Source organism: Nycticebus coucang, chromosome 2, assembly GCF_027406575.1.
Source record: "Nycticebus coucang isolate mNycCou1 chromosome 2, mNycCou1.pri, whole genome shotgun sequence".
NCBI lineage: Eukaryota > Metazoa > Chordata > Mammalia > Primates > Lorisidae > Nycticebus > Nycticebus coucang.
Window position 1 is genome coordinate 119,173,817 of NC_069781.1, and position 25,040 is coordinate 119,198,856.

At 43.7% G+C, this 25,040-nt stretch overlaps 1 protein-coding gene across 1 annotated transcript in view; it reads right to left on the reverse strand.

Moving 5' to 3' along the window:
- The window catches only part of ABHD2 (abhydrolase domain containing 2, acylglycerol lipase), an 86,433-nt gene extending 61,838 nt beyond the window's left edge, over positions 1 to 24,595 (reverse strand). The window contains exon 1 of the mRNA XM_053581670.1: positions 24,411 to 24,595. The gene's annotated coding sequence lies outside the window, so the exon portion shown is untranslated. The remainder of the gene's footprint in view (positions 1 to 24,410) is intronic.
- Between the last annotated feature and the right edge of the window lie 445 nt (positions 24,596 to 25,040).

Sequence of the window (25,040 nt, forward strand, 5' to 3'; positions counted from 1 at the left end):
GCGGACGTCTGGCCATTTTAACACATCTGCTGGGGGAAGCCTTTGTGAATCCATCAAGACTGACAGGCTCACTCTGATTTTCAGGTCAAGTTTTCTGCTATGTTCATAACTCTGGGCTAGAGCAAACTCACCCTTTACACTTTACCTCTTAGAATAATCTTCAGAATGAACAGGACAGGTATCATCTCTAGGTGACCAATGAAGTAACTTAGCAAAGCTTTAGCTCAAGACAGTCCAACCAGCTGGCTCATTTGTTCTCTTCCAAACATATAGCAATTACAGAAAAAATATGAGCTGAGGAAAGTAAAAGGGCACAGATGGTATCCAGCAGAGCTGGGGTTCAAGCCCCAATTTTTTCTGATTCTACCACACCAAGCTTATTTAAGAAGAAAGTGAAAGCCAGCTGAAGGACAGAATCTATTAACCTTCAAAGCAGTCTTGCCCAATTTCAAATCTTTATTATCTCCTCATGTCCTGAGACAGATTAGTCACAGAGGACAGGGCCATGGTGAGGAAGGGCCTGAAGAGCAAAGCCTCAGGCCACCTGACCTCGCAGGGCTTGGCTGCCAAATGGAAAACAGGGCATGGACCAAATCAAAGATCCTAAATTGGCAGCCCAGGTGTTGGCACTGCATTTGGCTGGCATTTAAAAAAATTGAATTTATTAGTTGCCAAGTTATAAACACCAGGGGATTTCAGATAAAAAGCTAGATCTCTAATTTCTCTTGAAATAAAATCAAAAGATTTGCAACACAGAGTCAGCCTTCTCACACTGCAAGAAAATGAATGGAGGGCAGTGCCTGTGGCTCAGTCGGTAGGGCGCCGGCCCCATATACCGAGGGTGGCGGGTTCAAACCCGGCCCCGGCTGAACTGCAACCAAAAAATAGCTGGGCGTTGTGGCAGGCGCCTGTAGTCCCAGCTACTCGGGAGGCTGAGGCAAGAGAATCGCTTAAGCCCAGGAGTTGGAGGTTGCTGTGAGCTGTGTGATGCCATGGCACTCTACCGAGGGCCATAAAGTGAGACTCTGTCTCTATGGAAAAAAAAAAAAAAAAGAAAATGAATGGAGCTGAACAGGCCACCTCCTTTAGACAGACCACGCTCTCCCCAGGTGGCCACAGTCTCTACCACTCCCGATTACTGTGCTCAACACTGACCCCTGACCCAGTTTAATCATTTGTGGCACCTGAATGACCCATAGGCATCGGAATACGCAAGCTTTGCAGAAAACTATCAAAGGTCCCTTCTCACCTTGGATAACTCTATGACTGAATATTCAAAAACAATGTTATCAGTCCATGTATAAATGATGAAGTCATAGAAAAAATTATGGAAAAGCAGAGTGGAAAAGCTCACAGAATAACAAGATATACTACCTTTTATTTGTCGATATTTACAAAGACATTTGTTTACACTTTAACTCTTCCCACAAACTATTTGAGATGGCTTTGACAAAACACCCTTACTGAATATGTATGCATAAAGGAAAAGTCAGAAACGTGGCAGATAGCTGCTTGCTTCCCAATTTTAAGTGCCCCCTCCATCTTAAGTAACAGAAACCTGAGAAGTTTGCCCAGCCAAAAAACACTATGTACCTCAGACTCCCTTGCAGCTAGGTGACTCGCTATGACTAGATTCTGGAGGGGCTGGTCTGATTTCTAAGAAGGCTTCTTAAAAGCCAGGAAGTTAATTCTTCTTCTGCCCTTTTCCCTTCCTACACCCCTGGAATGCAGACAATATGGCTGCATGTCCAAGAGCCACTTGGGTGGTGAAGTCACTCCAAGGGCTCCATTAAGAGGACAGCAGAGTAGAAAGACAGAAGTCTGAGACCCTGACAATTAAATGGAGCCATCATATCAGACCTAGACTGCTTGTCTCAGGACTTCTTTTACAAGAAAGAATAAACAGTTGAAGCCACTGTGACTTTGAGGCTCTTTACTCTGCAGTGTCTAATGATAAAGGAGGAAATCCTATATACTCAAATCTTCATGAATGCAAACATTGCCAGGTTCTAACAGTATTTGCAATTTCACTTTTTTCTATTCTCCAAAATTCATAATGGCTGATAATATTTTTGTCATTAGAAAAAAAAAGAGCTTTAAAATACCGACTTATGAAAATCTAAGAAGAAATTTTAAAAACCTGAACAAGGATAATACATATGTCAACATATACAACAATTATGTATGTGATTAAACTTAGAGTGTATCTGAGATTTCTGCCTGTCAGGGGGAAAAGGAAAACCCAGTCAGACCTATGATTCTCTAAAATGGAAAGAAAACTATCATGTATTATGCCCTTATTTCCAGAAACACGACAGATACTCAGCAGAAACAGGTCTGCCATGGAATGATTAAAAAAATGCAGGACTTTATATAAGAGGACCTTGAGTGATGTGATAGACAATGTCCTCCCACAACTTTTTTTAATAGCAAATTCAGTAGAGAATTAATTTCCTCAACCCTTGAAAAATGCCAAGTTTTTAAAATTCAGTTCAACTCAGAGAAAGCAACCCTATGAGATTTATAATTATTGTGGTCCAGATAGATACGCAGCCTTGATCCAAGGCTCCAACCTGATGTCCTGAGGAGCAGGTCAGCTCTCCTACATGTCCCCAGGGACACCACCCTTGCATTTCAGCAGGATTAAGGATCTGACTACCTCTTGTGGGCCTGGCATTTTTCAGGATAGCAGTTAAGGACAGCTCTCTTTTAACCGACGAGAAAAGAAGTTTATGTTAAGGCTAAATGCACTTTAGAAACTCAAGAATAATTAGTCCAGGGGAAAAAAATAACCAGGAAGGACTTATGGAGAAGCTAGATCTAGAACCTGGCCTTCGTGAATGAAGTACAGTTGGCCCTCCTTATCTGCAGATTCAACCACCCAGAGATGGTTCAAATATTTGGAAATATTTTAATGGTTCAAATATTTGGAATATTTTAATGGTTCAAATATTTGGAATATTTTAATGGTTCAACCATTAAAAAATAACACAATTTAAAAATAAAAGCAGGGCGGCGCCTGTGCCTCAAGGAGTAGGGCGCCGGTCCCATATGCCGTAGGTGGCGGGTTCATATTCAGCCCCGGCCAAAAACCACAAAAAAATAAAATAAAATAATAAAAATAAAAGCAATACACTATAACAACTATTTACATAGCATTTCCATTTTATTATATAGTATAAGTAACTTAGAGATTATTTAAAGTATTATAGATTATATAAAGTATATAGATTATATGCAAATACTACTCCATTTTATGTCAGGGACTTGAGCAGCCTTGGATTTTGGTATCCTCAGGGGTCCTGGAACCAAGCCCCCACAGATACAGAGAAATGACTGTATAGAATTTGGAAGTATGTTGTAAAGTATATATATATGCGTGTGTGTGTGTGTGTGTATGTATGTAAGTATTAAACCATGAATTATCAGGCAATTTCAGAACAAAGCTCTTCACATTCATCTTAACTCATCTTGCAGCAATTTATTTTATGGTACTCTTTCTTTTCAAGTCTGACCTGCCACTAAATGTTAATATTCTGAACTTGTTCGAGACATAACAAACTCAGATGTCATTGTATTATTTCATATGTCACTCCCTCTTTTCTAGGCAGGTGAAATCCACTTAAAATGAACATTTTAGGTAGCCTAGACAGGGAAAAAAAGTCACACAGAAAGGCAAGAGGGCTGGGTATATGGAAAAGGAAAAGGAAGCTCTCCACATCCCCACCCCAACCCTCACTCCACCTCTGCAATGGGCTGGGCTTTCTACCTACCAGGTAGCAATCCTTCCTCAGCCACTGGCCCCATACTCCCCCCACCTTTTTATGACTGGGATTTAAGGTAGTCAAAATTCCACTTGTAGCCTCTACATTCACAAAGGAACCCAAGGTGCTGCCAGAGGCCCAACATCCATTCATCAAAGGAACTCTCAGTATTGCTCTTGGTCTCTAAGACGTGCCTGACTGGTATTTCTACTGGTGGTGAAGGCCTGGGCTGCTTCCCACGCCCTCGCTGCTCTTCCCTGGCTAAGAGCATTATTTTAAGATGGAAGCACAGACGCAGAGAGAAACAGAGCCACTGCACTAGAAGAAGCTCCAGTCTGGGCTCTGAGATCTGGGTCCTAAGTGTCTGCTCTGCCCCTTCCTGGCTGGTGATCTTGAATAAGTCTCTTAACTTTTTGGACCCTTAAGTTCCTCATCTGAAAAATGAGAGGGTTAGATTAGAAGTAGATGATACCAAAAGTCTCTTTCAGCTCAAAATGTCTGTGATTCTAGGGATAGAATTACAGCCCTTGGCAAAAGAGCACAGGAAAAAACTTTTCCTTTTCCTTTTTTTGCCTGTTATTCTGTTCCAATTCTGTACTTTGTAACAGAAAATGACCCCTGTTTTCCCATCCTGCTTCATGGACCATTATACAATAAAATTTAAAAGAACTAACAACCCTTGGGGTCTTTGTTCTTTCTTCGAATAGATTAAATAATTATATATTTTCAGCTGTGCCATTTACACCAATAATTTCACCATATTTACTCCACCTGCCTGGGCTAGTGATTTCAGCCTTGGAAGATCAACATTCACTGACAATACAAAACTTACAGTGAAGAAAGAACAAACTGAGCAGAGATCTCAAACACAAAAAACCCCAAATTCATGTCTAACTGGAACCTATGACTATGACCTCATTTGGAAGAGGTCTCTGCAGATATAATCACGTTAAAATGGGGTCATACTGGTTATAGGAGGTCCTAACTCTATGACTGGTATCCCTGTAAAAAGAGAGAAATTTGGATACTGAGATGTAGACACACAGGGGAGAGGGCCATGTGAAGACAGAAGTAGAGACCAGAGCAGAAATGTTCAACGGGTGTGCTGTGAGAGGATCTTACGTATGCTACTAAAAATTTTAAAGTTCATTAATTAATTTTCAAAAGAAGTTCAAAGCACAGTAAGTAAATCCTTTTTTTTTCCCTCTTTTTTTGGATCATCATAATTTAAGTGTGCCAAGGAAGTTTAACTGTGGCACGAGATAAAAAAAGTTGAACAACACTGGACTAGAGCAATATGTCTATAGCCAAGGAATTCTAAGGAAGGCAGCACCACCAGACTTGAGGACACAGGCGTGGAACAGACTTTCTCTCAGAGCCCAAGGGGAGCCAATCTTGCTGACCCCTTGCTTTCAAAACTTCTAGCTTCCAGAACTGTGAGAGAACATGCCCGAATTACCTCTTATGACTCAAGTTCCACACTCCTTTCCTTGAGAGGATGGAGGAGCTTTTGAAAGACTCCCTGTTGCTCAGACAAGCTCCAATTGGTTCAAGTGGAGATCAGCTATTTGCCACGAACATCCATAGACACCAGGTTAGCACAGTACAAACTGAATTCTATAAAAAATATTTATTGATTTGGCTTTTTTTGCCTCCATGATTCAGCTGTCAGAACCATCCTCTCCTTTCCTGTTAGTTATCAGCAAAGTGAGGACGCCGAGAGATGGAGACATCTATGGGGGAAGTCCTTCTTCGAGAGATGGAGACATCTATGGGGGAAGTCCTTCTTCCTTACAACTCCAAAGGACCTAACATAACAAGTTCCCACACTTATATGGGTCCCAAGGCAAATATCTCTCAAAGAAAACCAAACCAAACTCCTAGGATTTCTCTGCTCCAATTCCAATCTGGTTGAAGACATGGCTTCGGTTTAGGTTCCAGTCCTGCAGTAAGACAGCCAGTGTAAAATCCAGCTACAATGTTTGTTCCTGGGCAAGCTCCATAATCCCTCTGGCCACCATGTGTAACATGTTATGTGTACAGTAAGTGGCTCACAATATTAACTATTACCATCACCACTACTGAACTCTCTCCTGTTTTGCCTCAGTAGGCCACCTGATCTGACAGACGGAAATCACCATAAAACATACTCTTTCCTAACCGACAGAGAGGGCTCATCAATGACAAAATCACTAGATGATTCATCACTAATCAACTGCCTGAGCTCCTCCAAGTTTAAAATGAATCCCAGGACATACTCGTTTTGATTCTTCTAAAATGGAAGCATGTTACATTAATAAATTGCTGGATAATTAAGTAGTGATCATCAAGTTCCATAAATAGTTCCAAGATTATTGTTTTTGTTTCTATGGTAAAAGGGGTCATTGGTGGCTCATTCCTGGAATCCCAACACTTGGGAAGCCGAGGTGGGTGACTGCCTGAGCTCACAGGTTCCAGACCAGCATGAGCCAAAGCGAGAACCCATCTCTAAAAATAGCCAAGCATTGTGGCGGGCGCCAGTAGTCCCAGATATTTGGGAGGCGGAGGCAAGAGAATGGCTTAAGCCCAAGAGTTTGAGATTGCTGTGAGCTATGATACCACAGCACTCTACAAAAGGCGACAAAGTGAGACTCTGTCTCAAAAAAAAAAAAGGGGGCCATTGGCAGTGTGCAGCTGGACCCCCTTCTCCTGACCACACACCGCTCTTTTAACCCTAACTCTCTCTCTCCTTCCCATGGAGAGGCTGCCCCTCACCTATACCTCCTCCCTGCAGGCAAATCCTCCTTGCCTGGCCTGGCTCTGCTAGCAAACCTCAATGCTCTGAAGAAAAACCCTCAGCCAGCACAATAGGCCTTTGTTCCTCAAAACTACTCTGTGAAGGTGTCAAGACAAGGACGGAATAAGGCCACAGCATGCTGCTACAAAAACATGGTCTGTTTCCATCACATGTCATTCCAACTTTCAGCCTTTGGTGGTAAATTAGATAAAAGTGGTCAGCCTAGATGTAGGCAGCATGATACCTCTGAGGAGAAAGTAAGGGTTGCAAAGGGTCAGCTTCTCCCTCATTTATCTGCCATTTAACTAAAGAAGTCAGAGCTGCCACAGAAAAAAATAATGCCCTTCTGCAGGGGGTGAGAACAAGCCGAGAAGATTACAGGGAGGAAGCCCGGACGCCCCCGAGGTGAGACATGTCTGTGCACCCTCTGAGTCAGTCACTGCCGTGGGGATGGGAGAGCCTCAGAGACACTGGGACTACACAGGCCTGATGATCTGGACCCTGTTCTACTGCTGGTGAGGTTTATCATTCCTAGACGGGTGAGCATGCTGACCAGCGGCCACAGGACTGCCTCTTAGCACATCCATATGGTCTAGCCACAGAGAGCTGTGCGGGATGGAGTCTAGGGAGTGCTCAAGTACTCCAGGTTTTGAAAGACACCCCTCCTACAACTACCTCATGCTGGAAGTGACAGGAAAGCCTGGCAATAATAGGGCTAATCATGCTTTCAAGAGATGCCAAGAAACGTTTGTTTTTGAATATTAATCACTGGGTACCTAGATGCTTTTGTTCTGCAACTCAAGCTAAGGGAGTCACCCTGAAAGGTCAGGAGCAGGTCACCACACGTGAAAGTGGCTGGTGGTAGGGAGGATAAACGCAACAAGGAAGGAGAAGGCCTCTAGGTGATCTAGTCCATCTCTTACAAATCAGATCCTACAAGGTAAAGGGATCGTCTGAAGGCCCACGCGGTTTGATAAAGCAGAAGTGGAGGAATTCAGAGATGATTTTAATAGCAAATTTCAAGATTAGAACCTTGAAATTGCCTTTTTTGTGTAAACTCGTGTGATAACAGTTTTATTTGACTATATTCTTCGGCAAAGTCATATAGTCACACACTTAACCTGCTGGAATTTCAGAAAATGGCCTAATGTTCCCAGGAAGAGGAGTTACCCAAGGTAGGAAAATGCAGACCTCACATTTAAATGTCAGGAATGGCTGCTAACCCACAAGTTTACACAAAAGAAAGTCACCAAACTAAAAATATCTGAAGCCTGAGTCACCAGTGAAATGCGTTCATCTAATTGAGCACTTTACATGCTCCTACTAAGATACCAGAGGGAAGCTGGCCCTTCCCATTTTCAAATAACCTTGCTGGAAGAGTCATGCTTTCTACAAGAGAATGGGTAAGGACTTAGAAAAATCACAGACAAAACTGTTCACCTCTGAGAAACCATTCAATCCATACCTCAATCCCTGAGAACAAACAAAAAAATAACATAACCCAAGTATTTCCTCTGTGGAGATTCTGGATTTTCTAAGACAACAAACACCTTAAAAGTGAGATTCGACAACTCTAAACTTTGCATTATAGAAAAAAACTACATTGTAATTAAATTCTGTAAATATCAAAGGCAAAGTTTCTCAGTTTACCAGAACCCACCAAACTCCAGCAGCTAGTTTACCAGATTTTTTTTTTTTTTTTTTTTTGAGGCAGAGTCTCACTACGTCAGCCTCAGTAGAAAGCTGTGGTGTCACAGCTCACAGCAACCTCCAACTCTTGGGCTTAAGGGATTCTCTTGCATTGGCCTCCCATGTACCTGGGACTACAGGCAACGCCACAGTGCCTGGCTATTTTTTTGTTCTTGTTGCAGTTGTCATTGTTGTTTAGCTGGCCTGGGCCGGGTTCGAACCACCAGCCTTGGTGCATGTGGCCAGCGCTGTAACCATTGTGCTATGGGTGCCAAGCCTTTACCGGAATTTTTTTTTTTTTTGTAGAGACAGAGTCTCGCTTTACCACCCTCCATAGAGTGCCATGACGTCACAGGACTCACAGCAACCTCCAGCTCTTGGGCTTCCGCGATTCTCCTGCCTCAGCCTCCCAAGCAGCAGGGACTACAGGCGCCCGCCACAACGCCCGGCTATTTTTTTGTTGCAGTTCAGCCGGGCGTTTGAACCCGCCACCCTCGGTATATGGGGCCGGCGCCCTACTCACTGAGCCACCGGCACCACCCCTTTACCGGAATTTTTAAGAGAGGTGTACAACCAATGAGAAGAACATCTCCAGATTATTGCACAAAGGAAACTTCCAGGGCATGTCCTGGGAATGGTACAGATCCCACCTCCTCTTCCATGTTTGCAAACACACTTCCAGAAGGAGGAAAGGGAGCTGGGGTGGGGTGTGGTGGCACAGTCCCTGACTGAAGAACACTCATCCCCTGGAACTCACTAAGGCAGGAAAGAAGAAAATTTCAGCCAGAGCTCCAGCGGAAAATGACTTATAGCTACCCTTAGTTAATGAGAAAATAAAAATAGTTGGGAGTCTCCATTCCTCAGCTCATTCTGGTTTCCCAAGGCCCCCAGTGCCAGATCAGAGCACAGTACTTGGCTGACACACTTTGTGGCCTGTAATGAGAGCATTAACACATGTAGCCCATTGTAATTCTGACAATCCTGCATTTCACCATAGCAGGCCTCATGAAGTAGATCTGGGAGGAAACCTGAACATTGGCCAATCCCCTCAGCTTCTCCAAAAAGAGACTTACCCTGCCAGCTCACTTTCTCCTGCCTCTCCCAGCTCTGTGCCCCCTGATGATAAATTCTGCTGGCTGGGAGCAATTGCTCCCTACAGAGCCTGTAACACAGGGACAGATAGCAGGAAAAGCTCTAGACTCCCTGCCCTTCCAAGACTGAGAGAAGGGTCTAGGGTCAATATTATACAGTATGCACACAATTTTAAGGCATGCTTTACTTATTTCTGTAGGTAGAAACAGCATCTCCTGCCAGTATAGAGCAGCAGGATTGATTGGTGGTCATATGGATTCCATCTGTACCAAGTCTTAGAAGACCAATGCCACCAGCTAAATGCAGATAAACATGGAGGACAGATTTGCACTCAGGCGCCTGGGTTAAAAATAAAAGGAAAAGTGTTGTGAGACAGTCACCCTATCTGGGTGCACAGCCAGCCCCACCACTGGGGCTAATTTTTCATGGATGCCACCTATTATATACTTCTTTCCCAGCTCCCATGGAGGTAAGAATGAAGCTGATGCCTTTGGTACTTGCAGGGAATGGAGTGGAATGTCAGAAGGAGGGTTTAGTTTGTAAAACATTACCCACAGTAGTACTGACGCTTTTTCAGTGGGTTTTGTACTCTTCATTCACAAATGAAGAGGATATATGCAGATCTACATATAATTACATACTAAACTCCAAAGTACCAACTATAAATCCTAGAGGAATTCAAACGAAGGAGGCAGAAAGGAGATGAACTCATAGTTGGGGAACCACAGGAAGAGATGGAAGAGAAGAGAAGGTGAGGAGGGGTGGACACAGACATTGTTGGGCTCATAGCTGAGTCAAGACCCAAGGATGCTGGGCAGTCAGGAATGGGCAGCCAGGACAGGAGGGATGGTTTGGGAGGAGAGGCAATGAGTCATTGGGAAACAAAGCTTCAGCACTTCACTTCCCAGAGAAATTCTTCCAGATGTCAGCCTGGAAGATGGTGCCACACACGTGCTGCCTTGGCCGTGTGCACTGGGCTGTGCATATTATGCTGTTCTTGTGAGGGACTGACGTGAGGATGTAGATTTGAGCAGCATTTACTCAGTTACAGGTAACCTGACTCGTGGCTATGTTAGACAAGTACTATCGTTCACCACTGGAACATCCAAGTAGTTTTGTACAAACTGTTGAACTAAAAAAAAAAAAAAAAAATCTATCCCCTCCAGGCCCTAAAAATCATACCATTTCCTTCCTACCTACACATTTTGGAAGCACTCTTTCATAACTAGAAAAATTTCTAGTCTCATCTCTACATAAAAGTGATGATTCATATCTCTTTAATTTCTTTCTTTCTTTTTTGAGACAGAGTCTCACTCTGTGGCTCTAGCTAGAGTGGCATAATCATAGCTCATAGCAACCTCAAACTCCTGGGCTCAAGCAATCCTCCTGCCTCAGCCCCCTGAGTAGCTGGACCACAGGCTCGTGCCACCATACCTGGCCAAGTTTTCTATTTTTGGTAGAGACAGGGGTCTTACTGTAGCTCAAGCTGGTCTCAAACTCCTGAGCTCAAGTGATCCTCCTGCCTTGGCCTCCCAGAGTACCAGGATTACATGTGTGAGCCACCATGCTGGCCTCTTTAATTTCTTATGGGGATTCTGGTTTATGCTCTTCTGATTCAATCGTCATGTTTCAATCTACACAAATTTGAATTTAAGGTGTTGAGCATATAATGGGCACGCTATAAAAATTTACGAATTGATTGATATTTAGCATCACCACTATGATTCCTTGAATAAAAAAAATTCTTATCAAATTATTACATTAGGTGGAAAAGTAAAAGGCTTTATGAGTAACTGCCATAGCTCTATATGACCTGGATTGTCATCAGCATCTGGGTATTTTAAAGAACATTGCAAAATTCGGGCAAATAATTATTCACCCTAAAGGAAAGTTTTCATTTCTCATCATTCAGAGGATAGTATGTCCCATGCCATATTTCTTTTACCCCTTTCTCCATTTGTCTAAAGAACATTTTACTAGGCTCAAAGAGTTACAAATTTACTCCAGAAACTGCTGTCTTACAAATGAAAGATAATTCAAAGTGAAAACAGGCTGTTCTAGGTAGCAGAAGGAAAGAAAGGCCCCCAAAGAGAGGGTAGATGGAAATCTACCCATTGATGGCTGGTATTCAGATGAACACTAAAAGACCATGAGAAGATCCATGATTTCTGCTACTCCTTTAAAACATCCAATGCAACAAATTGTCTACAATGTTTTCCAACTGATATAAATTTGAATGCAATCAATCCTAGGTTAACCTCAACCAAGGGGTTGGTGGAATTATAAAATAAAGTTCCTTTTTAACACTAAGGAAAATGGAATCCTTCCTCAAATATCTGTAATACTCTGAAGACAAGTTTGTAGAAATAGGTAGGGAAAACTGGGATTACCAAGATTCCTGCTTCAGTGAGATGCCTTATCTTGGTGTGCACTGATGGCCAGGTAGACAGGCTCCTTGCAGGCTTTGGGGACAGACAGATATGCCCTGAATCTCACCTATAACCTATTGCTGTGTGACTCTGGGCAAGATTCTTATCCTCTTGGGATTCAGTTTCCTTACCCATTAAATGAGGGTAGTCAGGGCGGCGCCTGTGGCTCAGTGAGTAGGGCGCCGGCCCCATATGCCGAGGGTGGCGGGTTCAGGCCCAGCCCCGGCCAAACTGCAACAAAAAAAAAATAGCCGGGCGTTGTGGCGGGCGCCTGTAGTCCCAGCTGCTCGGGAGGCTGAGGCAAGAGAATCGCGTAAGCCCAAGAGTTGGAGGTTGCTGTGAGCCGTGTGACGCCACGGCACTCTACCCAAGGGCGGTACAGTGAGACTCTGTCTCTACAAAAAAAAAAAAAAAATGAGGGTAGTCAGGCCTTCCTTGAAGAGTCACTGTGAGGTGTAAATAAGATAGTGAAGGTGAAGCACCCTATACCAGAGCGTTTGGGTATTACAACAAGAAATTAGTAATATAAACACAATGCTCACCAGGGAAGGCAAAGGTGGGACTCACTTCATTCATCCAAAAGGCTAGAGGATCCCAGTCTAGAGCCTAATGTCTAGTCCTCAAGGGTGGTTTGTCTGGCCTCTGGCTTGCCTGTGAATAATCACTACCAGCCCCAATTGAAGCATCTTCTACAGATAATGTTGGGATCTCTCACACACACTTTCCTTCCCCCACTCTAGACCATTAGCTTCTCTACCAGCCACTCAGACTAAAGTATTAAATCTGTGAGCCACACATTAGGGAACAAAGCAAGTTGTCCTACGATCTAGTACTGCTCTTTGACTCTGAGACCACTATTTTAAAATCATTATATCTTTATTTATTTATTTTTTATTATTTTTTTTGAGACAGTTTCACTATGTCACCCTCGGTAGAGTGCCGTTGTGTCCCAGCTCACAGCAACCTCAAATTCTTGGGCTTAAGAGATTCTCTTGGGCGGCGCCTGTGGCTCAGTCGGTAAGGCACCGGCCCCATATACCGAGGGTGGCGGGTTCAAACCCGGCCCCAGCCAAACTGCAACCAAAAAATAGCCGGGCATTGTGGCGGGCACCTGTAGTCCCAGCTACTCGGGAGGCTGAGGCAAGAGAATCGCTTAAGCCCAGGAGTTGAAGGTTGCTGTGAGCTGTGTGAGGCCACGGCACTCTACCGAGGGCCATAAAGTGAGACTCTGTCTCTACAAAAAAAAAAAGAGATTCTCTTGCCTCAGCCTCCCAAGTAGGTGGAACTACAGGCACCCACCACAACGCCCAGCTATTTTTTTTGCTGTAATTGTCATTGTTGTTAGCAGGCCCAGGCTGGGTTAGAACCCGCCAGCTCCGATGTATGTGGCTGACACCCTAATCACTGAGCTACGAGTGCTGAGCCAATCATTATATCTTTAAAGGAAGGAACAAGACTAGATAATAAAAAAATTTTCTACTAGTGTAGCTCCTCAGTTTATCAAGTGTTTGTGCTTTTAATACATTATCTCATTTATTCCTCAAACATGCCACAAAATGCTTTTGTGTTGACAGTGGAGACCAAGTACATAATTTACTACTTGCAAAGTATTTCTTCAGACATTACTTCATTCAATACTCACAACAGCTCTCTGAGTTATTACTAATGCAAGCAAGGAAACTGAGGTTGGAGGCTCTCTATGCCAGGCCCTGGGTAAGGCCCTAGGAATACAGAGAAACAAGGCACCCACCTGTGAGGCCTCTCACAGAGCTGGAGGGATCCCGACCACTTCAGCCCCATTGACAGATGCTTTGTAAGACCTCTTCCCAACCAAAGAGAGACTTGAGAAATTTGCATTCCTCTTACAAGCTCATCGTTAGCAAAAGCATGATTTCTCTTGCAATTTCAGTGCAATATCCAACATTCTATGTAGACTCAGTCAACAGATTGATGGGTCGTATTAATGATAGGCTGAGGGAAAGGGACTATGTTTTCTGAATTGGAAAAAATATCCTGGGCTATAATCTACTTGGCATTTTCCATCATCCCACAATTTAGAAGGGTACCTTTGTCAATGTCACTGACAAGAATAAATGAGCACTTTATTTACACTATCAGAACAGAGGAGGGAAGCACAGAAGCTAAAGTCTTAAGGCCATACAGGAAGCTGGGGTGGGTAGGGTGGGCTGGAAATTCAGCAAGCACTTGCACAAAGCCTCCTTGAGGCTGACAATGGGGCACAGGGTGTCCAGGCCCCAGGGAAGATCCTTAGGACAGTGGCCTGGCACAGCATCCAGCAGAGAAAGGGTTCAGTAAATGCTTCCTGAACAAATGAAAAAATGAACATTTCCCAGCTCTGCAGACTCCAGGACAATCACACAATCCTAGGAATATTGTGTTTCCCCTAGTTTTCAGGAAGCAGCAATGGCATAATTGGATACATGAGAAAAGTTAATAGGATGCCAAACAATACATGCTGAAATTTGCTGAAATGCCTCATTCCATGGTAAGCAAATTAAGCAAGGAGCAGAACAACATGCTTAATAATATGCTAACGGTAAAAGAGAAGAAGGATATAGATGAACAAAACATTTGCTGGGATATGCATAAAATATCTCTGAAAAATACACAAGATAATAATAACACTCATTGCTTCTTTTTTTTTTTTTTGGCAATTTTTTTTTTTTTTTCTGGCCGGGGCTGGGTTTGAACCTGCCACTTCCGGTATATGGGGCCAGCGTCCTACTCCTTGAGCCACAGGCCCCGCCCTTAACAATTAGAAATTTGAACAATGACTGCATATTTGATAATATTAAAGAATTATTTTTAAATTTTCAAAGAGTAATAATGGATGCTTCAAGGATCTTTAAGAGATATCACAGAAATATTTACAGATACAACAATATAATGTCTGGGTGCCACTTTGAAATTAACATGGGATGGGGAAGCGGCTAGCAGAACAGAGGACACATGAGGGTCATGAGTTGCTGACCATAAAGCTGGTGATGGGTATGTACAGCATGGGGGCTCATTATATGATTCTCACCACTTCTCTAGATCTTAAAATTTCATAATGAAAAGCTAATAAATGAGTGAGCAATTTATTCAGCAATAGGACAAATGGTCTGGGTAGTCACTAAGGTCCAAGCTTACAGCCAACTTTTAGCTTCACTGAAGCCTCCATGGCCATTGGGCAGGTGAGTCCCCTGTGGCAAAGAAGCTTCAGGCTGCTGTTAGCTGCTGTTAGTTGTAATTCTGGTAAGTGTTTTTTAATATTTTTTTTTTTTTGAGACGGAGCCTCAAGCTGTTGCCCTGGGTAGACTGCTGTGGCATCACAGCTCACAGCAACCTCCAACTCCTGGGCTCAAGTGATTGTCCTGCCTCCGCCTCCCAAGTAGCTGGGACTACAGGTGCCCACCACAATGCCTGGCTATTTTCTGGTTGCAGCCCTCATTGTTGTTTAGCGGGCCCAGGCTGGATTTGAACCCACCAGCTCAGGTGTATGTGGCTGGTGCCCTAGCCACTTGAGCCACAGGCGCCAAGCCTCTAGCAAGTGTTTAGATCACACAACTATCAATAAGAAAACTTTATTACTCACTCCAAAAATAAGAACCAGAGAACTCTCTTTCATTAGTATGGACACTAAGTGTTGGTTGCACATAAAAACAAATGTGACGATGCACACCTGCTCCTTTGTAAAGTATCTTTCCCAAAACTATCCATAATTTTTGTTGCTCTCCTTGGGGAGTGTTTCCCAAGTTATCTAAATCACCTACCACTTCCGAAGTCTGAACAAACAGGATCTCAAGGCAGAAAACCAATGAGGTCAACTAACTCTTCAACTCCACTATTAATATTCCTAAAATGTTCAATACATCAAAAAGAGCCATGAATGACACAAGTATGACTAGAAACCTCAGCCTCACAGAGCTTAGATTCTTTCACTAGGGTCTTTCAAACACAGGTACCAAATGGCTCCCTCTGAGGGGAAAAACTAGTCCAGCGAGATCCTCCTGATTGAATTATTTTGTATTCAGTTCTCAAATTTATACTGCATTACTTTTATCTAATTATTATGTATTATAATATTCTTTTTTTTTTTTTTCAGACACAGTCTAATTTTGTTTCCCTCGGTAGAGTGCCGTGGCATCATAACTCAGAGAAACCTCAAACTCTTGGGCTTAAGCGATTCTCTTGCCTCAGCCTCCTAAGTAGCTGGGAGTACAGACACCCGTCACAATGCCTGGCTATTTTTAGAGAGGAGGTCTTGCTCTGGCTCAGACTGGTCTCTAACCTGTGAACTCAGGCAGTCCGCCTGCCTCAGCCTCCCAGAGTGCTAAGATTACAGGCGTGAGCCACTGCGCCCAGCCTTATAATATTCTTTTTTTTTTTTTTTTTGTAGAGACAGAGTCTCACTTTATGGCCCTCGCTAGAGTGCCGTGGCCTCACACAGCTCACAGCAACCTCCAACTCCTGGGGCTTAAGCTATCCTCTTGCCTCAGCCTCCCGAGTAGCTGGGACTACAGGCGCCCGCCACAACGCCCGGCTATTTTTTGGTTGCAGTTTGGCCGGGGCCAGGTTTGAACCTGCCACCCTCGGTATATGGGGCCTGCGCCTTACTGACTGAGCCACAGGCATCGCCCAATATTCTTTTAAATGTACAAACATAAAACTCAGCATAAACTCCCTTTAGCACTTTTATACTTGTGGAAACCAAACAAATTTACAAATAAACACAAAATTACTCAAATAGTAAAATTCAGATGAACTACATTCATGTAAGGAGTCTGATACCATTTTTCAGACCCAAAATATCTGCTGACAATGTCAAGTCATTTGGTGTCACCTGATGCTGTCATGTCTTTTCTGCACTAGGTCTGTGTCTATATTTTTTCTCCATAGTGAGGTTTATCTGGCTCCAATTCATCAGAAATTCACACACAAATAAGGAGGGGGGCAAGATGGTGGCTGTGTGGGTAGACCCTGATATCATAATTAGACATCTCAACATTCCAGAACAGGCTTTTTTTTTTTGGAGGGGGGCAGAATCTTGTTCTTTCATCCAGGCTAGTATATAGCAGCACAATCTTAGCTCACTGAAACTTCAAATTCTAGGCTCAAGTGATCCACTGACTCAGCCTCCCAAGTAGTTAGGAGTACAGGCAGGTACTACCACATCAAGGTAATTTTCTTTTGGTAGATACCCTGTTTCCCCGAAAATAAGATATCCTCCGAAAATAAGACCTACTTACAGGAAAGATAAGACGTCCCCTAAAAATAAGACCAAGCACATCTTTGGGAGCACACCTTAAAATAAGACATTGTCTTATTTTCGGGGAAACAGGGTAGATACAGGGCCTTGTGAGTTACTTGTGCTGCCCTGGAACTCCTGGCCTGAGATCCTGCCCTGAGATCCTCCCACCTCAGCCTCCGCGTCTGGCCTAAAATATTTCCAATTTTCTTTAATATGAAACCGAAAAGTCTGAGTGTCCTTAATCTAATGAGAACTCCAAGAACCTTAAGAACATATCCATGATCCTGGACTAGGAAATCATTATACAAAGCGAATGTGGTCATGCACAGGAGAAGGGCAAAAGGTGCCTGGGGACTCAGATGAGAAGTCACATTATATCTTAGCAACAATCTGAGCCATCGCCTGACATACTAAATCATGAATTTAATAAGTTTAGGCAAATGTTTCAAAAGGACTGATATCTAAATACCCCAAAGGGCCTTACTTAATTCCAGCAAGTTGCATCAGCCTCCTCCTACTCCTCAGTCCTTAGAGAACTACAACATATCACTTTAGACATGAACAAATCCAGACCACCTCCCACCAAGAGTTAAACAATTGCCAATACCTGTTCATCTCACTAAAAGATGCTACAGGTTGGATGCTGTGGCTCAAACCTGAAATCCTAGAACTTTGGGAGGCTGAGGTAGAAGGATGATTTAAGGCCAGGACTTCAAGAGCAGCCTGGGCAACAGCAAGAGCCAGTCTCCATAAATAATAAAAAAAAAAACTTAGCTGGGCTTTGCACCCGTAGCACAGTGGTTATAGCGCCAGCCACATACACTGAGGCTGGTGGGTTTGAACCCCACCCGGGCCAGCTAAACAACAATGAAACTGCAACAAAAAATAGCCGGGCGTTGTGGCAGGTGCCTGTAGTCCCAGCTACTCAGGAGGCTGAAGCAAGAGAATCGCTCAAGCCCAAGAGTTTAAGGTTGCTGTGAGCTGTAACGCCATGGCACTCTACAGAGGGTGACATAGTAAGACTCTGTCTCAAAAAAAAAAAAAAAAAAAAACAACTTAGCTGGGCAGGGTGGCACACACCTGCAGTCACAGCTACTTGGGAGGCTGTGGCAGGAAGATATAGCTTAAGTCTATGAATTGGAGATTGCAATGAGCTATGATGATGCCACTGTACTATCCCAGGCAACAAAGAGAGACCCTGAGTCAGAAAAAAAAAAAGAGAGAGGAAGAAGGAAAAAAGAGAATAGAAAAAATGCTATAATTGCATATCAACATAATATGGTTTGTACCACCTAAAAAACTGGCACAAAATCCCACTACATGATACTACTGCCACGGCTGGGTTAGTTGGACTAAGTGAATGCCCTGGTTTCCCAGCAAGAAAGTAGCCAGGGCTGTTTAAGGAAACTGAGAAAGTGGAACCACTCCTTGAATAGAATCCTCTACTGTAGACCTTCCCAAATGCCATCATTCAATGGTCACTAACTCAACCTTGTTATTAAGCCATGTATGTCCTGTTCAGAAGGGTTTTTTATTCTGAAACACTGATCTTCCAGTAATTTGGGGGGTAGACTATCTCTTCTTAAATGAAATGACGATGATGAGAGAAATGACAGGGCTTTTTTATTTCCTTATTTGAAAAAACTAAAATTTGGCAATCCTATGTTGGACTTCCTGTTTTTTACTGCCCTCACTGACTTGACTAACAGCACAACAATAAACACCTGCAATGATTGTGCACAAATGGGTGGGGGGATTTTTCAAAGTTTCTATTTCTTTCATCCAAGAGAGGTTAGAAAAAGTGGAATTTATAACACCACCTCCCTCATATTACATAATACAGTATCTATGGTATAACTGACTAATAATGTGGACACTCAGCAATGAGCAAAGATCAGAAAGCAATGACTCTAGATTAGACTAGCAGACTAATGTCTTAAAGATTCAATTTGATTTCAAGGTGACTCTAAATCAGACTCAGAGGTAAATAAAAGCAAGATAAAGGTCCAGGCACATACAAAGTAAAGAGAAAAAAAAAATCACCCAAGAGGCAAGATCTGGGAGCCACAGATTATTAGACCATGTTTAAATCAGTATGGTTATTTAAAACACAAGCATAGCCATAGAAAATTCAAATATGAAGAGCCTTGAAAACTCTCTTCTTAAGTCAGCATCAGTGAAAGTCTTTTTTGTTAGCAAGGCTGGGTCATGCCCTAGGGAAGCAGTAAAGTGAGTTAGAGATTTTGGGAAATAATTCCAAAAAGAGCAACAAAAATTATGCATGGGTTTGGGAGAGCCACTTTACAAAAGAGCAGGTGCAAGAGCTGTTTTTTCCTTGGGTAAGAGAAAAGAAGGGGTGGGACAATTATTAAAGCTACCCAAACAGTAAGTGTTGTGAGGAAGGGCAGGTGTTCTCTCTGATGCCCAAAGTTGAGGACAAATACTAGTGCTGTGGTGCAGGAGACAGGCTGAGATAGGATAGATGCTGGAAATGCGAAGTAGAGAGGCCAGGAGGCAAACTTCTCCTGGCAATTCCAGCACATTCTGTGCAGAGAGCACGGCCAAAGGCTCAAGGTCCTATCACATTCCTCATTCTCCAAAGTCCAGCTCTCCCTTCACAGGGTGACCTTTAGGAGAAGCTCTCTACCTCACTCAGCCTATCCTCAGGCTTATAGCGACAGGCCAGAGAGAAGAAAAATATTTGCCCCAAATATCCATAAAATGCTTTCAGATCTCCATGCAAAGCTTCTGCCTAAATAAGACTTGTTCTAGCATCCTTGGAAGCAGAAAACAGATATCTAAAATAGACGGCCTTCATAATGCATGACGAGGAAAGCTCTTTTCATACTGCCAAGAAGTAATAAGTGAAAAAAGGCAAGGTTCCAAATAGCATGCGTGTACTGTGCTACCATTTGCGTAAAAAGGGGGGTGTGCAGACTATTCATAATGAATTTACTTATAGATGTATAAAACACTTTGGAAGTACACGGATCGCCCCTGGAGGATGACAAAATCAGTAACATGGGTTGTCTCTGAGGATCAAAACTAGGTGGCAGTGGTTGGGTGGACAGAGATGTATTTACTAGCTAACTTTGTAGGCTTTTCAAATATTTTTATTATGCGAATGTATTACCTATTTTTTTTAAATAAAATTTGAACTAGAAACATTAAAATTTTAGCAAAGTTTAAACAAAAACAATTTAAAGACGAAACAGTCTTCATGGGCGGCTCCTATGGCTCAAGGAGTAGGGCGCCGGCCTCATATCCGGAGGTGTTGGGTTCAAACCCGGCACCAGCCAAAAACTGCAAAAAATAAAAAAATAAAAAATAATAAAAAATAAAAATAGTCTTCATGCAACAAACCAAACACACTTGTTAATCTGGTCAACTGTGTTCCTGGCACACACCAGATGCTCAATTTGTAATGAACTTCCACTTACAGATAACAAAAGAAAAACCAGGCAAACCCCAGGGCATCAATTTTCTAATTCTCTAATAAGCTCTTTATCTGTCTGCTACTTAGTTATTGCAAAACATAAGAGAATGGTTTAGCATGTAACATGCCCTTCACCCAATTGGCCTGGTGCACAGGCTTCATGGGTAACAGGAGTGGGCTTCATCCGTCTACACCAGCCATTTTATAAACACAAGGTGTTTAATTAAAAAACATGCTGCTTTGGAACCAAGACAGCAAAAATAAATCTGCAGATCTGAAAATAATCCTTAAGGGGGATAATGCACCTCTATGATGTCAATGTGGAAACAGCAGCACAGAGGTTAAAAACATCCTAATCATGCTCTGGCCAAAAAGGCTGGACCATGAAAAGCTGCTGTAAAATCCAACACCAGACCACATCAAGAGGCACCCTGAACTTTCATGGCTCTGTTCCTGGGGATAGTCAGCCCAAGATGAAACAGGAAGGCTTAGGTACTTCGTGCTTCACGTCATCTATACTCTTAAACTGGTCAAGGAGTACTCAAAACCCACCATGCAATAAAAAGCTGAACATTGTAAGCAGTAGGTCATGGCAGAAATTTTGCCACATGGAATTCCTTTATGTTGGCAGTGTCTCTCTGCCAGGGCTTTTCAAAGAGCCAGATTTTAGGCAAAAAATAAGACAGACTCTGTTCCTGTCTTCTATAGGACTAAAGAAATTATTTCATGCTCTGGGCAAGGAAAGTGGGCACCACCATATTTTTTGAGGGTCCTGCCAGAGATTGCTAGAAGGAAGGTATAAGTGGACAAAACAAGAAATAACAATGAATGAGAAACCCTTCTACTGAAATGTTATGAGAAAATAAAGCAAGGTAGAGAGAAAGGGGCCCATATTAATATATAAGCAAAGAAACTAAAACTATGACTCTCAAATGGCTGGTCACTAGAATAGCCTAAACAAAAAAGCAAAACTCAGAATCAACTCTTAAGAAAAATGAACCAAAAAATACCATTTAATGATTAGTGATAATCTTTAGTTCAATCTAGAAAACAGGTAAAAACAGAGAAGAGAAAACCAGAGGTGACTGGATTCTGCAAAAACTAAAGGTGACAGGCCTTTTGTTGTTGTTGAGACAGAGTCCCACCCTATGCCCTGAGGAGAGTGCAATGCATCATAGCTCACTGCAACCTCAGACTCGGGCTGTGGGCATCCCACTGCCTCAGCCTCTGGAAGCAGAGGGATTATAGGTGCTCGGCTGGGTTTTTCCATTTTTTTATGAGTCAGGGTCTCACTCTTGCTCAGGCAAGTTTCAAACTCCTGAGCTCAAACAATTCTCCCTCCTCAGCCTCCCACAGTGCTGGGATTATCAGCATATGTCACTGTGCCCAGTGACAGGCATCTTTACATCAAAAGGAAATTGGCTGGCAAACTGAGAGTGACTATTTGTCACCATAAAGGTGATAAAGGAAATAAAGGTGAAAGTAAAAAGGGAAGAAAGGGAACTACCCTGACTAAAATGAGAAGAAAAAGACCATTCCATTGCACTTGCCATCTGATTTATTTCAAGCTCTGGAAAAGAACAAGAAAAAATGCAGATAAACCAGTGAATAAGCTAGATTACCAGTAAGGATCAGTCACTCACTTTTGTTTTTGTTTCTTCAGGGCAGCTGGTGCTCCCCTACTCCAATGACTAAGTAATTTGCTTAAATGCATTTGACACATGATCCCTGAACTTCTGAAAAGCACTTAATACAATAGCTCATGAAATCTTAATCTAAAAATGTTCCTCCATTTAGAACCAGGTTTCACCACACTGACCACTGTGGAAAAGAGCTGAACAGAGGGAACACATATTTAGCAGGACCCCATAGATACTGGTATCATCAGGGACTTTGTTTACCTCTGGAGGGATTCCCCCTCCCTTTTTAGAGAGAATAAAAAAGATCTGGAGTCTAAAAAGAGTGTACTATAAGGGGGTAACTAACAAAGATAACTGAATTACCTGAATCAATGAAAGATAGAAAAATAAGTAAGAAATAAAATGCAATATGACTTGGAAATCCCTGCAGACTTCAGTGCTAAAAGAAAATCTGGAATATATTTAATGAATTGCGGGGGAGGGGCTGGGGAAAAAATTAGCACCTAATAGAAAATATTAAGTGGTGGATGAGAAGTAAAACTGTGTAAAAAGGCAAAAGATATCATATTAAGCAAATCTATAGGGCTACCATGTGCCAGACACTGTTCTAAATGCTTCTAAATGAAGATACAGGAACTCATTCAGGCACTCCTCAAAACCACCTTCTAACCTATGTATCATATCATTCCTGTTTCATAGATAAGGAAACAGAGGCACAGAGAGGTTAAGTAACTTGACCAAGATAGTAAGAGGGCTCCCCTAAGACTTAAACACCAGAGAAAGAACTAATCTGGAGGTGAAATATCATGCACTGGCTAGGTCTAAGATCAAGAGATCTATCCTTAGTCATAACCATCTCAGGCCTCAGTTTGCTCACCTGTGTATCAGAATGAACTAGATGAGCTTTATTTAAGATCTTCATCAGTTATAAAATGTCAAAAGGCCATGCCTACCAAAACATACTGATATGTTTTCTGAGCAGCCATTCAAAGGTTAATTCATCCTAAAATGGGCAGCAAGTTGTGTTAAGATTCTTTATCTCCTGACCTTTAGAAGAGTATCATGTCCTCTTTATTCAGGCAAATGACAGAGGGTAGTGAAAGGGAATAGATGGTTTTTCTTTTGGTCTCTACTTAATGTAGTTGTAATGAAATGGCCTTGGAAAAGCTCTGGGCACAGATCAATGTGGACTCTGCCAAACCTGCAATCTCTTCGGCTCCCTCTCCTGAGGCTGTTGTTGGAACCTGCCTTTGGATTTGGTTACCGGAATGGGGGTGAAACTGACAAACTGGAGGTGCAGTAACCAAAATAGTGGAATTAGGAAGACTGAGAGAGGTGGTCCTTGGTCAAATTAAAGAGTTTCACAGTGGTGAAATAAATCTCTATTTTTTTGTATGTATAATCTAATCTGTTTGCTAACACCCATTCCTGAGCGCCAAAACCTCAAAATTCATCTGGATGAACTCAGCACTCACTCTGAACCTAATGTACCCCACCACCACCACCACCACCACCAGGAGTATCCTTCTCAAGCTAGGTATTAAAGTCTACCCAGAGTGCCTCTGTGGGTAGAGAATGGCCTTAACAGATGGGTTATGCAGTTCTCTCTTGGGAGTCCTTCTAAGCATCCCTGACAGGTGGTTATCATCCGGCTTCTACCCGGACACTTCCAAGGTCGAGGTGCCGGCTGCCTCGCCTAGCAGACAGCCTCCTGCACTAGTGGGACAGCTCTCGTGGGGAAAGCCCACGAAGCGCCCCTAGAACAGTCCCCTGCACTAGGCGGAGCTCAATAAGCGCGCTTCCAAATGGGTCCAAAGCTGCCTGCCTAGAACTTTAACCTATCGGTCCTGCGTGCGACCCTGGCGCCTCTAAACGCAGAGAGGCCCCTCGGGTTTCCGGGACTGTAATGCCCCGCGGTCCACTCCTTCTAGGTGCGGCCCCCGGACTTCTTCACCAAGCCTGGACTAGCACATCCCACCTGGACCCCGGAAGCCCAAGAGTACCCACGGTGGGGGTTGGGGGTGGCAGCTAGAGAGGCCGCGTCGGGGTTGTCCACAACCTCAGTTCCTCCGGCAGCTGGGGACAAAGGGCCTTCGGGAAGACGTATCCCCCAGCGGGAAATACAGGTTTTCCAAGCCACTGTGCGAGCTGGCCCTCGGGACCCCTGCGGGACCAGGTGACAGGCCACCGAGCATCCCCGAGGATGCGGGAAGCGCAGGCTGAGGAGCGATGGGCCGAATCATGCTGGGGACCGCGAGGCTCAGGGATCTGGCCTGACGGATTCAAGGCGTGATCCCAAACCCGCCGACCTCGCTCGGCTTTAGCTTTACCTTTGTGTGGTTGACTACAGCTGCCCAGCTCGCCCCTAGTCTTGTTCTTGCAGCTCCGCGGCTGCCAGCGGCGCTCATGGAAATACAGCCGGAACCCTGGTCAGTGCAGCTCCCGCCGCTACCGGCCCCGCCCAAGCAACCGCTGCCACGCCCCTGACGACCGCTTCTGCCACGCCCTTAGCCACGGAAAGCAGCCTGTTCATTGGGCAGCTCAGCAGCTACTCCACTCGTCCCGCGCGATCATTGCACCTGGAGGGCAGTTCATTGGTCAGCGAAGCTGCTCCTCAGAGTGGAGGTGGTGTTACTCAGCGGAGAGCTACTTGACAATTGGTTACATTTAACGTCTTTAGTGTATGGGCCAAGGCACCATTGGGTAAAGCCAGCCCAGGGGGCTAGAAGCCGGGTTGTGTCTGATGTTGATGGTAGTGGGCTGAAGACAGAGGCAATTGTGACCGCAAGCTGTTTTGGGGGCCTGGTTAAGGTCAGGTGTCGTCTAGGGCTTGGAAGACGGAGGTCAGCTGGTAGCTCAGCTGGGGGGTTCGTGTGGAGCCAGGCCGACTGACTGACTCACCTGTAGCCCGTGACGCGGGGGGATAAATTTAGGTTGGTGCTGGGGAAAAAGGGAGGGTT